This window comes from Phyllobates terribilis, unplaced genomic scaffold, assembly GCF_046119375.1.
Source record: "Phyllobates terribilis strain yellow unplaced genomic scaffold, ASM4611937v1 Scaffold_13__5_contigs__length_258822181, whole genome shotgun sequence".
In the NCBI taxonomy this organism is placed as follows: domain Eukaryota; kingdom Metazoa; phylum Chordata; class Amphibia; order Anura; family Dendrobatidae; genus Phyllobates; species Phyllobates terribilis.
In genome coordinates, this window is record NW_027362773.1 from 3,168,206 (window position 1) to 3,183,271 (window position 15,066).

Here is a 15,066-nt window from a genome sequence, read left to right on the forward strand (position 1 = left end):
CTTTATACTCCTGAAATGGTGTTGGCTGAAATATGTAAAAATTATAGATATCAAAATATGGAGATGCAAAAACTTGTTTTTGCAATAAAAAGCATCTTTTAGTGTGACAGCAGCCAAACAGAAAAAACTATATAAATCTGATATCGCTGTAATCACACTGACCCGAAGAATAAAGTCGTCTAATCACTTATACCGCACGAAGAATAGCATAAAAAGTAAATAAAACCAATTCTTCGCCTGCTTTGATTTTTTCATTCTGCATCCCTAAGATCACAGTAAGGCTCGGTTCACATTTATCCTGCACTCGGCGCTGAGCGCTTACACCAGGGTTTCCATGCACATTTCTGAAATACATGATTCAGATGGAACCTCCAGTGGAAGATTCCATATAATGAGGCACATGGAGGCACTGTGGACTCTGGCCTTTGATCCAGCGTTGTCTGTCTTTTTAGGGGTGCATAAAAGCTGAACGGAGCCAGACGGAGTCCAGAGCAACTCTGCTCATTATAGTGAATGGATCCCTCAGAGGTTTCATCTGAATCACGTCACTCAGAGATTTAGATGGAAACCCCAAAATAAGTGCACAGCGTAGAGCGCAGAATAAATGTGATCCCAAATATTATGAAAAATCTTCCCAACAAAAGCTTCCAATCAATCCACAAAAAAGCAAGTCCCCACTCAGGTCCATCATCCGTTGACGGAAACATAAGGGGCTTCCACATTACTAGTAGTACAAAGGCTCTGGAAAAACAAAAAGGCTCCTCGCCCCCAAAAACAAATTCAGCAAATTCTGCGCTCCCAAATCCAAATGCCTCCCTCCCTTCTGAGCCCCACAGTGTGGCTAAACCACATTTGGCATCCACATGTTTGCCATTTCTGTAGCTATGAGAGCCTGCCAAATGTACTGGTGTGTGTCCCAGAAGCATGAGCTGGGCACTACAACGTACTGGGCACTACAACATATTCGTGACTACAAGGTACTGGGCACTAAATGGCAGTTTACAATTTTCACTCAGCAACATCCACTGCTGCTTGTTTCTGGAAAACACCCATGGAGTCAAAATCATCACTACACCTGTAGATAAATTCCCGGAGGGGTATCATTTCCAATATGGGGTCACTTGGGGGGTTCTGTTCTTCTAGCACTTAGGGGGTCTGTATATGGAGTCCGCAAACTATTATAGGAAAATATGCACTCCCGGGTATCACCGTATGGCTAAGCAGTACTGTACAGCCACATATGGGGTATTTCTACATTCAGCAGAAATTGTGGGACAAATTTTGATGCCATTTTTACCCATTTTTCAGTGTGAAAATGTAAAATCGGGGGCTAAAACAAAATTTTGGTGGTAAGAATATAATTATTTTTTTTCACTGCCCAATGGTATAAAATTCTATGACACACCTGTGGTGTCAATATGATCACTGCACCCCTAGATGTATTTCTTGAGAGGTGTAGTTTGAAAAATGGAGTCACTTATTGGGGGGTTCTACTGTTCTGGCACATCAGGAGCTCTCCAAACATGACATGATACCCACAGAACATTCCATCAAAGTCTACGTTCCAAAACGCCACTCTTTCCTTTGAGCCCTGCCGTGCACCCAAATAGTAATTTTCCCTCACGTATGGGGTATCTGCGTACTCAGGAGAAATTGCACAAAAAATTAGACATGTGGAAAATTATATTTATTAACTATCCTGCGTGATATAACTCTCTGACTTAAGGGCATAAAAATTAAAAGTTTGAAAATTGCAAAATTTTTCAAAATTGTCACCAAATTTCCGATTTTTTTCACAAATAAACCCAAGTCATTTCAAACAAATTTTACCACTATTATGAAGTACAATATGTCTCAAAAAACAGTCTTAGAATTAGTGGGATTGGTTGAAGTGTTCCAAAGTGATTACCACAAAGTGACACTGGTCAGAATTGTAAAATTTGGCCTGTTCATGAAGGTGGAAACATACTTGGGAGCCGAAGGAGTTAATTTAATTAATGATAATTAAATGAATGATGTATTAAAAGTTAAGAATGCCATACCTAATATACATTAAATTTTTTCCCCTAAATAAATTAGTCAAGTTGCCTTTTTTCTCAAAAATAATTTATGATTTCACATACGTCTTGCATTGGTGGCTTAACACATTGTATTTTTTATGCTTGCAAGGTGGAAGCAAAGCCCGAAATTTGGGATCCTGCTGCAGCCAGCTACACCAAACAACAGGAGAAAGCCTATTTCTGGACGATAAGCCGCAAGTTATTTCCACGCTGGGATGAAGCCGATGTTCAGGCTTCAGTGGGAGTTTGGCAAGTAAAGTTTTGGAGGACTAAACCTTATTATCATGTACATGGAGACAAATGTCCAAAACCTGCATTTTGGCCACAACTTTATTTTTAAGAAATCAGGTTTTAGCTGCAGATTTTTTTTAGCAAAAATGCCACATGTGAATATAGCCTTAATCAAATACATATTTGGCTGACATGTATGGTCTCATTTAGAGGGCTGTTTTTTTAGTCGAGCACACTGATCCTGTAATGATCTAATATCTTGGCTTATAAATTAATGATTGCTACACAGCTACATCCTCAGGACCACTCTCAGTACATGACTACATCACCAGAACTACCTGCAGTACTCAACTACATTATCAGAACTATCTTCAGTACAAGACTATATCACCAGATTTATTACAGCACTACATTGCAATGTCAGGTCAGCGTCAGCCCCCAGCATATACATTTTTTTCTATGACACTGCTACTCCCAGTATGTTGTTAAAAATGGTAAAATAGATGATGGATGTTGTTGATACCAGCTATTATTAGACTGCGGACCATTCAAGAACCACAGTACTGATTAGACACAGGCAATAGTATTATTAAACTTTTAAAGAGTAAATTATTTTTGGGGAAATATCTTGTGTGTTTGAGATCCAATAATTCTGAGCAGATTGCTGCGGATCTGGGACTTAAAACTCCCATCAATTGCTCAAAAGACCTCTTAGAAGTGCACAGCTTAGGAGGCAGGACTATGACTTTCTACTGCATCTGCTCTGCACTGTGTGCTCTCCTATCTACTGAGTTGCACTCTTCTAAGAGGTCTTTTAAGAAATCTGTGGGAGTCTATGGTCCCAGACCTGCACCAATCTGCTCAGAATTATTGACCCTAAAACATATAAAAAAGTCACCCAAAAGTTTAGTTCTTATTTAAGGTGCATTTACACTGCAACTAATAATCGGAAATTGATTATCAATCAGTCTGGTAGGCTGTTAATCAACCGATCCACGAGCAAAACATTATTAAGCTATGTGCCCACTATGCCAAAATGCTCCGGATTTTTCCTGAGCGTTTCTGCATCTCCCATGGCAGAAAAATGCATGTGGATTGTACATGCGTTTTTCCTGCCAGGGACATGAGGATGTGAAGCGTTCTTCACATGGATTTCCGCATGCGGGTTGACAAGCGCTTTCCAAGCAATTTTAGCATCACTTGGAAAGTGCTTGACAACTTGGTCACACTATATAAATCCATGCAACCGGCATGGATTTATATAGTGTGACCGTAAAGAATGTTTAAAAATAAAAAAATAAATCTATACTTACCTTCCGATGGCCACCGCAGTCTTGCTTCCCTCCGTTCTCCCTTGTCGGCAGATCGCGGAACACTGACGGACCTGCCGACGTCAGAATCGCGTGACCCGTCACATGACTATGATGACGTCAGCACAGGTCCTCCAGTCCATCGCGCGGTGCCGGCAAGCAAAGACAAGCACACCGGGGGCCAACAGAAGGTAAGTATAACATTAATTTTTTATTTTATTCTTGTTTTCACAGTTTCTATGGTGAAATGTGCATCTACATATACGGTGATGCGGAATCCATGCGTTCCAATGCAAGTCAATGGCGACGAAAACGCAGCACTTCCGCAAAATAATTGGTAGTGCTGCGTTTTTTTCCGCAATGATAATCTGCAGTGGAAATTTCCGCAGCATGTGCACAGCACATGCGGATTATCATTGGGGAACATGGCAGGCCTTCTATCATGCATTTTTTAAGTGTTTCTGCAGCGTTTATGCCGCTGCGGAAATGCTTAAAAAACGCATCATGGGCACACAGCCTTAAATTTTGGACAACCTAAAGCCAGCATTTCTTCATCTCATCATGGCTTGTCATTTAATCAGCAACACAGGATATTTCCATCGCCCTTGTGATTGCAATGTGAATTGACACAGAAGGAGAATAACAGTGCAGATCAAGTGTCAGTGCTGGTCCCACAATATGGTTGTTGTTCCAACGCTAAGATCCTGCCTGTATGTGGCCACCACTCCATGCCCACAGAAGTGTAGCGAACATACAGCTTTAGTGAGGAGAGGGCCTTGTGATGTGCACATGCTATCTGCTCACTTCATCTCCCTTCTTCTTCAGGAAAGCTGCTTGAGTGGTGACCAAAGACAGGCAAGAACGCACCCGTTACCACATTGTGTGCACCCACACTGACACTTGGAACACCCTGCTTCACTCCTCCACTGTCAGTGCGCAAGCTAATTTTAGACAGAGCTCACTTTTATCACTGAAACGCTATCAATCAAGACAAGGAACTGGCTTTAATATGCAAATGGTTGGGGCGTAATGGTCCATAAGGGCATATGCCACGCCAATAGTGCTCCAAAGCGCCCTCATTTGCATATTAAGTAAAAGTAAATTTTTCAGCAAATATTTAAGAAGCAACCTTGCAAATTTTTCTCCTAAAACCTGTGTAAATATAGGTGTAGCTTCAGGGTGTTAATCTACTCACTGCTCACTATATTCTCCGGTGTCCAGTGCTATATTACTCCTCTTCTGAGTTACCTAACAGCAATTCAGACTCTCCAGATCACACTGCACTTCGTGTGAGACAGAAGTGGCTGTTACAATGTATGCCTAAGGAGAGTCAAAAGAGACTATAGGCTTACAGTAGTGTGATCCAGAGAGACTGAATCGTCGTCAAAAGTAAAGTCCCCTTCACACTACAGCGATGCCGACAACTATACGACCTGTCAGGGATCGTTGCTGCGTCGCTATGTGGTCGCTGGTGAGATGTCAAACAGTCAGATCTTCCCAACCATGCAGCAACGATGCGGCGACCCGTAATGATCGGTATTACGATGTACACCTATGTGTTTCTGTGTCTGAGTCGTCAATAACGTCGTTAATAAGGTGTCAAACACACCGATGCATGCTAAGCAGTGGGGCCTCAACGATCAAAGAAATGTCCAGACCATTCCGACACAACCAGCGATCTCACAGCAGGGGCCTGGTCTCTGCTAAGTGTCAAACGTAGCGAGATCGCTGCTGAGGTCGCTGTTGCGTCACAAAACTTGTGACTCAGCAGTGATCTCGCTAGCAAACTCACTTAGTGTGACGGGGCTTTAACTCAGAAGAGGAATGGTGCTGGATACCAGAGAAGATTACAATCAGTGAGTATTTTAACACACTGATACTACACTAACATTTACACAAGTTTAACGAAAAAAAAACAGAAGAGCTTCTTTAAGTTAAACTGTATATGCCTGGTATGCTTTTTATAGGGGATATGTTCCCTGTATACATTTTTATGCAATTTAAATGGCAATTTGGGATGAAAGACTTACTTTAAATATCATCATTTTCAGAAGCACATTGTTCTAAGTACGCATGTGCTGCTGAAAACAATGCTTTTCTATGCGGACAGGATGATTATGTTAATAATGGTTCTTTGCACATGAAAGTGCGGTTACAGCCTGTCTATACAGGCTATCAGACAACTGCTATTTATAGAGTAGATCAGTGGTAATTTAAAGGCTGCAACTGGCCAAATGAAAATGCACCCTTAGATCAAGGTCCCTTATAGATCCTGACTTCATGATGACTTTTCACAGCCACAGCTTGTCTCTGCAGACTTCCCTCTTCTCTGGTCTTCTGCAGCATATCCCGACACTGCCCATTCTCCATACTTAGCCACCCATGCTGCCCATTTCTCCATATTGAGCCCCCATGCAGCCCTTTTTTATACTGAGCTTCCTCATGTGGCCTCTCTCCGTACTTCACTCCCCTAGCTGCCTTTCTCCATACTCAGCTCCCAATACTGCCCTCTATCTATGTTGAACACCTTGATGTTGCCCTTTTTTTTTTAGTACTGAGCCTACTCATTTTGTCTCTCTCCATATTGAGGCCTCCAAGTTGCCCCTCTCCATCCTGGGCTCATCTCGCTTCCCCTCTCCATATTGGTTTCCCGATGTTGGCCCTCTCCATGCTCGGCTCCCCACGCTGTCCCACTATCCATACTGACATACTGAGTCCCTCATGCTGCTCCTTCTCCATTCTGAGCTTCCTATGCTGCCCTCTATCTATACTAAGCCTCTCATATTAAGCCCCCTACATCATCTGTTTTATACTGATATATAGCGTATTTATCGAGGTGCATGTGTTAAGGGGATGGCTGCAAACAACTTTATTAAATAATGGAACGCAACCGAACCTGGGGTCCGCGATGCAGCCTGGAGGACTGCGGCCGAACACCTTCTTGGTAAGAAGGTAAAACAACCAACTGAAATAACATTCCCTTCCATGTTACTGCACACCGGAACGGGAATAGGAATTCGCACTATCTCCGTTAACTGCACGAGAGATGTGCGATAAATAATGTATCTGTAGCCCTGTTTACAGCACAGGGACTACACAGCAGGCACTAGGATGTGTGTGTGATACACGCCGGTGTATACGTGCTCCCAGCCGGCATGCTACCGGACTGAGGAGTATCTCTCCACGTGGCTTACAGGCGATGCCGGGAATACGGCGTCTGCAGACTGCTCGGGGTGTATGGCGACCCCTTTGTCGGAGCCAGACTGCCAGACGAAGCTACCTGCCTCCCTCCATCTAAGGCTGCCTATCCCCCGCTAAACCTGCCTGACAGAAGCTAAAGCACACGTGGAGCCCAAACGACCAAGCGTCCACACAACACCCTCACAACTCAATGATCAGAGCGCGCCGCCATGTTTGTGGGCGGGCTATTTAAAGATTAAGCCCTACCCACCGTCGCACTATTGGTGACGTCACCTGCGACCAATCAGGTGGTGCCAGGTTACCGGATCAGCTGACTCCCAAACCACCAATCACAGTGCGCCATGTCACGGGCATGCTCAGTGCAGTGAATCCTGGACTTAGGCTGTAGCAGCCCTGTTTCCCTCCGCAACCTACGCTTCATGTTGCTAGGAACAAAGACCCAACAGACAACTTGTCCATCTCGTGCACCAGCTAGGCATTGGGACTGACAATGATGCTGAGCAGCATCAGCCCTGACTGGACTGGAATGGGAGACCACAGAATCCACTGATGGTTCTGAACCCATTTCAAATCCAGCAACTGCCCGACGCCTAACATTATCCCCTCCTTTTAACATCCCCCTCCACTTGACGCTCATATTCCTCAATGAGCAAGGGAGCATGAATGTGGTCCACCGGTTCCCAGGGATGATCCTCAGATCCATGGCCCCTCCAGTGTACTGGGTAACCTTTTTTTCCACGAACCATCTTAGACCCCATAATAGCCTGCACCTCGAGATTATCACCCCTGGTGTCTGTAGCAGGTTCAGCGAGTTTTGTCAGGCAAAAGGGCATAAGGAGCGACACATGAAAAGTGTCGGGACTCCTGAGGTGTCGTGGTAACTGTAAAAGGTACATTACTGGGTTTACTTGGGCCAAAATTTTGAAAGGACCAATAAAGTGGGGGGCAAACAGATTCCCCGCATACTTTAGTATTGCGAGCCGTGAGCCACACTGTCGACTCTCTCATTCGATTCTTGGAGGCCAATATAGCATCCTGGGTATGGTCCGAAACCTCCCGCACTTCCAGAGCCAAATCTCTGACCCCACGGTCCATAGAGGGAACTGGCATAGTAACCGGAACACGTGGATGTTGGCCATTATTCAGAAGAAGCGGAGTCAGATCTGTGGAATCCGCCACGGGTAACGGGTGGAGAAGACCAGCCAGACTTTGACGGGATGATTTATCTCTCACACAGGAGACACATGCTAGAACATATTCCTTAACGTCCTGGCGCCACCGGGGCAACCAATACGACCGTTGAAGGAACTTTGTGGTACGTTTGACCCCAAAATGACCTCCGAACTTAGGGGCATGTGCCCAGGAGAGCACCTCATTTTGTAGACTAGGAGGAATGAACATCCTCCCAGGAGGAAGAGTGAGCCTGGGCTCGTCATCGTCCTCAGCCGTATCCATGGACCGGGACAAAAGGTCTACGCGAGGGTTCTTTTTGATATAATCTGACAAGACCTAGGTCTCGGGGACAGACAGAGAATCTGTGCCAGGGCCAAATTGGTAGAAGGCTCAGAGACTACCCTCCGGGTGACTGTGACCATACACTGAGACACACAATTCTCACTCCAGGAAGAAATTATCCCAGTATTCCAGTCAATGTGTGGAGTGTGACAACGTAACCATGGAAGACCCAATAACACCTCATCTAATCCACCAGGAATAATAAGAAAGGAGTTAACCTCCCGGTGACCCTGAGGAACTGACATGGTGAGGGGAATCGACTGGTGGGTGATTTGCGTGTCCAGTAGTGAACCGTTGACTACCCTAATGTTCATTGGTTTTGGCAGTAACTCCATAGGAATGGCGTACTTCTGGGAAAACGTAGATGACAAAAATTTGCCATCGATGCCAGAATCCACCCAGGCCTTGGCAGTAACCGTGGTTGTTGCGAAGAACAATGTCACCTTATACAATAATTTGGAGGAAGGAGCCTCGGAATCTAACACACCTCCTCCAACGGTGGTTAGACACACTCGCTTTCCTGACTGCTTGGAACCCTTATTAATGGGGCACTCCAAGAGATGTGCAGGTCGGGGACGAGATGGGCTAGACTCAGTCCGGGATATATCCATAGCCTCAGGCTCTGGGTGGTGAGTCGCAGGTTTGGAAATGGGTCTAGAGAATGATGATGCCAACTGACACTGAGGTCTGGGGACCTCCAGCTCTAACTTGAGTTCTGAATGACGCAAATCTATTCGGTTAGCGAGAGAGATTAACTCCTCCAGGGAGGTTGGAATCTCTCTGGTAGATAGAGCATTTTTAATATGCCCAACCAGACCCTTCCAGAACACCGGAATTAAAGCCCGCTCAGACCAATCCAATTCAGCCGCTAAGGTTCTGAACAGAATGGCATAGTGGCTGGCGGTGACCGAACCCTGGACCAGCGCAAGAAGCTTAAGAGCCGTATCATGCGTGACCTGAGGACCTAGGAAGACATTTTTTAGGGCTGTAAGAAAGAGACCTGCATTAGCCACTACCGGGTCACTCCGCTCCCACAGAGGTGTAGCCCACTCCAAGGCCCTGTGAGAAAGTAACGAGATGACAAAACCCACTTTGGCCCTTTCGGAGGGGAACTGTGCCTCCATTTGGAATGGAGCACAGATTAATAAAACCTCTGCAGGATTTGCTGTCACCAGAAAATTTTTCCGGGAGAGCAAAACGGGGTAAAGGAGCGATTACAGCTGCCGCAGCACTCACCGCAGCCGAGTTAACCAGTGATATCAGCCACCGGGGCAGCTTGTTCCAGAGTCCAAAGTCTGGCCTCAAGTTGCTGTATATAGCGCTGCAGTTGCTGGTTGTCAGCCATGTTCGGCAAGACCCTGACGCTCTGAAACTGTTAAGGGGACGGTTACAAACAACTTTATTAAATAATGGAACGCAACCGAATCCCGGGGTCCACGATGCAGCCTGGAGGACTGCAGCCGAACACCTTCCGGGTAAGAAGGTAAAACAACCAACTGAAATAGCAATCCCCTCCGTGATACTGCACACCGGAACGGGAATAGGAATTCACACTATCTCCATTAACTGCACGAGAGATGTGCGATAAATAATGTATCTGTAGCCCTGTTTACAGCACAGGGACTACACAGCAAGCGCTAGGATGCGTGTGTGATACACTCTGGCGTATACGTTCTCCCAGCCGGCGTGCTACCGGACTGAGGAGTATCTCTCCACGTGGCTTACAGGCGGTGCCGGGAATACGGCGTCTGCAAACTGCTCGGGGTGTATGGCGACCCCTTTGTCGGAGCCTGACTGCCAGACGAAGCTACCTGCTTCCCTCCATCTAAGGCTGCCTATCCCCCGCTAAACCTGCCTGACAGAAGCTAAAGCACACGTGGAGCCCAAACGACCAAGCATCCACACAACAACACCATCACAGCTCAATGATCAGAGCACGCTGCCATGTTTGTGGGCGGGCTATTTAAAGATTAAGCCCTGCCCACCGTCACATTATTGGTGACGTCACCCGCGACCAATCAGGCTGTGCCAGGTCACCGGATCAGCTGACTCCCAAACCACCAATCATGGTCCGCCATGTCACGGGCATGCTCAGTGCAGTGAATCCTGGACTTAGGCTGTAGCAGCCCTTTTTCCCTCCGCAACCTATGCTTCATGTTGCTAGGAACAAAGAACCAAAAGACAACTTGTCCATCTCGTGCACTAGCTAGTAGAGATGAGCGTTGTTCTACTCGAACTGTTCGCCAATCTCAAATTCAAGCTGTTTTGGGCGGTGTTCGAGCCGGTCGGCGAACACGAACAATTTGAGAAAAATTCGGCTGTTCGAGGTTATGTTCGATAACTGTTCGTGCACCAAAATCATAACTGGATTTTTTCTCAGTAATGATGAAAATTAATGTTAATACGCAGTTTGAGTGTACAGCGGGGTGGGGGGAGGGGCAGGGGATGGATCTCTGCAGGAACAATGAAGATCTCCATTTTTTTTTCTCTTTCCCGCATTTGCAGTGGGGAGGTGCAATCTGTCAGCCTATCAGCAGTGCACACACGGAGCGAAGTGCTTTTTTTCACACAAGCAAGGGCATGTGTCATTGGCAGTGTATGTCACATGTCCTTGCCCTATAAGACCAAGCCATTTTCCCCGTCGCCACCATTTTCTCACTGCTGCAGCTGCGTGTTAGACTGCACCGCTGTTGCTGTGTGCGCTATACCTTGTTAATTTCAAGCCAATTTTCGCACAAATATACAGATAGCTTGGGAGTAGGGAATAGTTGTGATTGCAGTCCTTTTAAGGACTAGGTTACAGCATTTCCTACGACTTTTATCAGGGAGGTCTGTGCTCTTAAATAGATAGGTTGTGGGAGTAAAGACTAATTGTAATTGGAGTCCTTTTCAGGACTCGGTTACATCAGTTCCTATCAGTTTTTGCCAGGCAGGTCTGTGCCAGTGCTGTGCAAGTTTTTTTCACAGCATTTGGCTGAATCTAGCAAAGCTAATCCTTTTTGGCCTATTGCAGAGTGTGTTAGTCAGTGGAGTAGCCTATCTGTGTTGCAAGATATACCACCTGTGTATAGAATACCAATTTTTTTACTGCACCTAGTGAAGTAAAATCTTTTGGGCATAGCATCATTCTATTAGTCCATCTATACTGACCTCCATCAGGTTGCAAACTGAATATATTTTTTTCTGCATCTACCTCTGAAAAAATATTGGGCTTCTAGCTGTGTGTGGGTCTTGTTCCATTTAGCCATCTATACTGACCTCCATCAGGTTGCAAACTGAATATAATTTTTTTCTGCATCTAGCTCTGAAAAAATATTTGGGCTTCTAGCGGTGTGTGGGACTTGGTCTATTAGTCCATCTATACTGACCTCCATCAGGTTGCAAATTGAATAAAAAAATTTCTGCATCTAGCTCTGAAAAAATATTTGGGCTTCTAGCAGTGTGTGGGACTTGGTCTATTAGTCCATCTATACTGACCTCCATCAGGTTGCAAATTGAATAAAAAAATTTTCTGCATCTAGCTCTGAAAAAATATTTGGGCTTCTAGCAGTGTGTGGGACTTGGTCTATTAGTCCATCTATACTGACCTCCATCAGGTTGCAAATTGAATAAAAAAAATTTCTGCATCTAGCTCTGAAAAAATATTTGGGCTTCTAGCAGTGTGTGGGACTTGGTCTATTAGTCCATCTATACTGACCTCCATCAGGTTGCAAATTGAATAAAAAAATTTTCTGCATCTAGCTCTGAAAAAATATTTGGGCTTCTAGCAGTGTGTGGGACTTGGTCTAATAGTCCATCTATACTGACCTCCATCAGGTTGCAAATTGAATAAAAAAAATTTCTGCATCTAGCTCTGAAAAAATATTTGGGCTTCTAGCAGTGTGTGGGACTTGGTCTATTAGTCCATCTATACTGACCTCCATCAGGTTGCAAATTGAATAAAAAAATTTTCTGCATCTAGCTCTGAAAAAATATTTGGGCTTCTAGCAGTGTGTGGGACTTGGTCTATTAGTCCATCTATACTGACCTCCATCAGGTTGCAAATTAAAAATAATTTTTTTCTTCATTTAGCTCTGAAAAAATATTTGGGCTTCTAGCAGTGTGTGGGACTTGTTCTATTAGTCCTTCTATACTGACCTCCAGCAGGTTGCAAATTGAATATAATTTTTTTCTGCATCTAGCTCTGAAAAAATATTTGGGCTTCCAGCGGTGTGTGGGACTTGGTCTATTAGTCCATCTATACTGACCTCCATCAAGTTGCAAATTGAATAAAAAAAATTTCTGCATCTAGCTCTGAAAAAATATTTGGGCTTCTAGCAGTGTGTGGGACTTGGTCTATTAGTCCATCTATACTGACCTCCATCAGGTTGCAAATTAAAAATAATTTTTTTCTTCATTTAGCTCTGAAAAAATATTTGGGCTTCTAGCAGTGTGTGGGACTTGTTCTATTAGTCCTTCTATACTGACCTCCAGCAGGTTGCAAATTGAATATAATTTTTTTCTGCATCTAGCTCTGAAAAAATATTTGGGCTTCTAGCGGTGTGTGGGACTTGGTCTATTAGTCCATCTCTACTGACCTCCATCAGGTTGCAAATTAAAAATAATTTTTTTCTGCATCTAGCTCTGAAAAAATATTTGGGCTTCTAGCAGTGTGTGGGACTTGTTCTATTAGTCCTTCTATACTGACCTCCAGCAGGTTGCAAATTGAATAAAAATTTTTTCTGCATCCAGCTCTGAAAAAATATTTGGGCTTCTAGCGGTGTGTGGTAATTGGTCTATTAGTCCATCTCTACTGACCTCCATCAGGTTGCAAATTAAAAATAATTTTTTTCTGCATCTAGCTCTGAAAAAATATTTGGGCTTCTAGCAGTGTGTGGGACTTGTTCTATTAGTCCTTCTATACTGACCTCCAGCAGGTTGCAAATTGAATATAATTTTTTTCTGCATCTAGCTCTGAAAAAATATTTGGGCTTCTAGCAGTGTGTGGGACTTGTTCTATTAGTCCTTCTATACTGACCTCCAGCAGGTTGCAAATTGAATATAATTTTTTTCTGCATCTAGCTCTGAAAAAATATTTGGGCTTCTAGCGGTGTGTGGGACTTGGTCTATTAGTCCATCTATACTGACCTCCATCAGGTTGCAAATTGAATAAAAAAAATTTCTGCATCTAGCTCTGAAAAAATATTTGGGCTTCTAGCAGTGTGTGGGACTTGGTCTATTAGTCCATCTATACTGACCTCCATCATGTTGCAAATTAAAAATAATTTTTTTCTTCATTTAGCTCTGAAAAAATATTTGGGCTTCTAGCAGTGTGTGGGACTTGTTCTATTAGTCCTTCTATACTGACCTCCAGCAGGTTGCAAATTGAATATAATTTTTTTCTCCATCTAGCTCTGAAAAAATATTTGGGCTTCTAGCAGTGTGTGGGACTTGGTCTATTAGTCCATCTATACTGACCTCCATCAGGTTGCAAATTGAATAAAAAAAATTTCTGCATCTAGCTCTGAAAAAATATTTGGGCTTCTAGCAGTGTGTGGGACTTGGTCTATTAGTCCATCTATACTGACCTCCATCAGGTTGCAAATTAAAAATAATTTTTTTCTTCATTTAGCTCTGAAAAAATATTTGGGCTTCTAGCAGTGTGTGGGACTTGTTCTATTAGTTCTTCTATACTGACCTCCAGCAGGTTGCAAATTGAATATAATTTTTTTCTGCATCTAGCTCTGAAAAAATATTTGGGCTTCTAGCGGTGTGTGGGACTTGGTCTATTAGTCCATCTATACTGACCTCCATCAGGTTGCAAATTCAAAATATTTTTTTTCTGCATCTAACCCAGCCAATAGTTTTGGCCTAATACCACAGTTTGGCCACTCAGCTCTGCTCGGTTACCATCCATTGTTTTTTTGTGCAAACAACTCCAGAGTTGTGAATTAGTTAACCACCAAAATGAGTGGAAAAAGGCCTGCTGCTGGTGGAAAGGGGAATAGGCGTGTTGGGAAGGGGAAAAAAGGTTGTGTCCGTGGGGTAGGTGCAGAAGAAAGACCATCTTCCAGCCAAACTAAAATGTCTACTTCTTTTAGCGGACAATGTGATAAGATCCCTTTCTTACGGCCACGCCAATCGCTACAAATTCCAGATGAGGCACAAAAACAGCAGGTGCTTCAACGGATATCAAGTGCTCCTTTAAGTGGGCTCTCCTTCACATCAACTTCAACATCACAAATACTCCAGTCCTCAAAGGTGTCACCCAAATCGCACTTGCTTCCTCACAGCTCCCAAATCTCCAGCTGCCCGTCTGAGTATGAGGTAGAACAGATGGTTGAGTCTGCAGAGCTGTTTACTCATACTATAGCCTGGGAATCAGAGGTCGACTCCAGCGCTTCTGTGAATCCAGACGAGGAAATGATCTGCACTGATGCCCAGAATCTTTATGAGTCTGATCCAGGACCAGACGCAGAAGGTTCTGACCATAATGTAGACCCTCATTCCCAAACTGTAACTCCTGTTGGTGGAGACAATGAGGAAGACGATGATAAGACTCAAATACCTGATTGGAGCGACAACTTTAGTTTTTTGTCAGGGCAGGAACAGGTTGGCTCTGAGGACGACGGGTGTGATAACGCACAGGGTGATGATGATGAGGTCGGAGATCCCACTTACTGTCAACCCACAGTCAGCCAAGAGATGAGGTCAGCAGAGGAGGTGGAGGAAGATGCTAGTGACGACGAGGTCAGGTTGCGCCTTCCTGG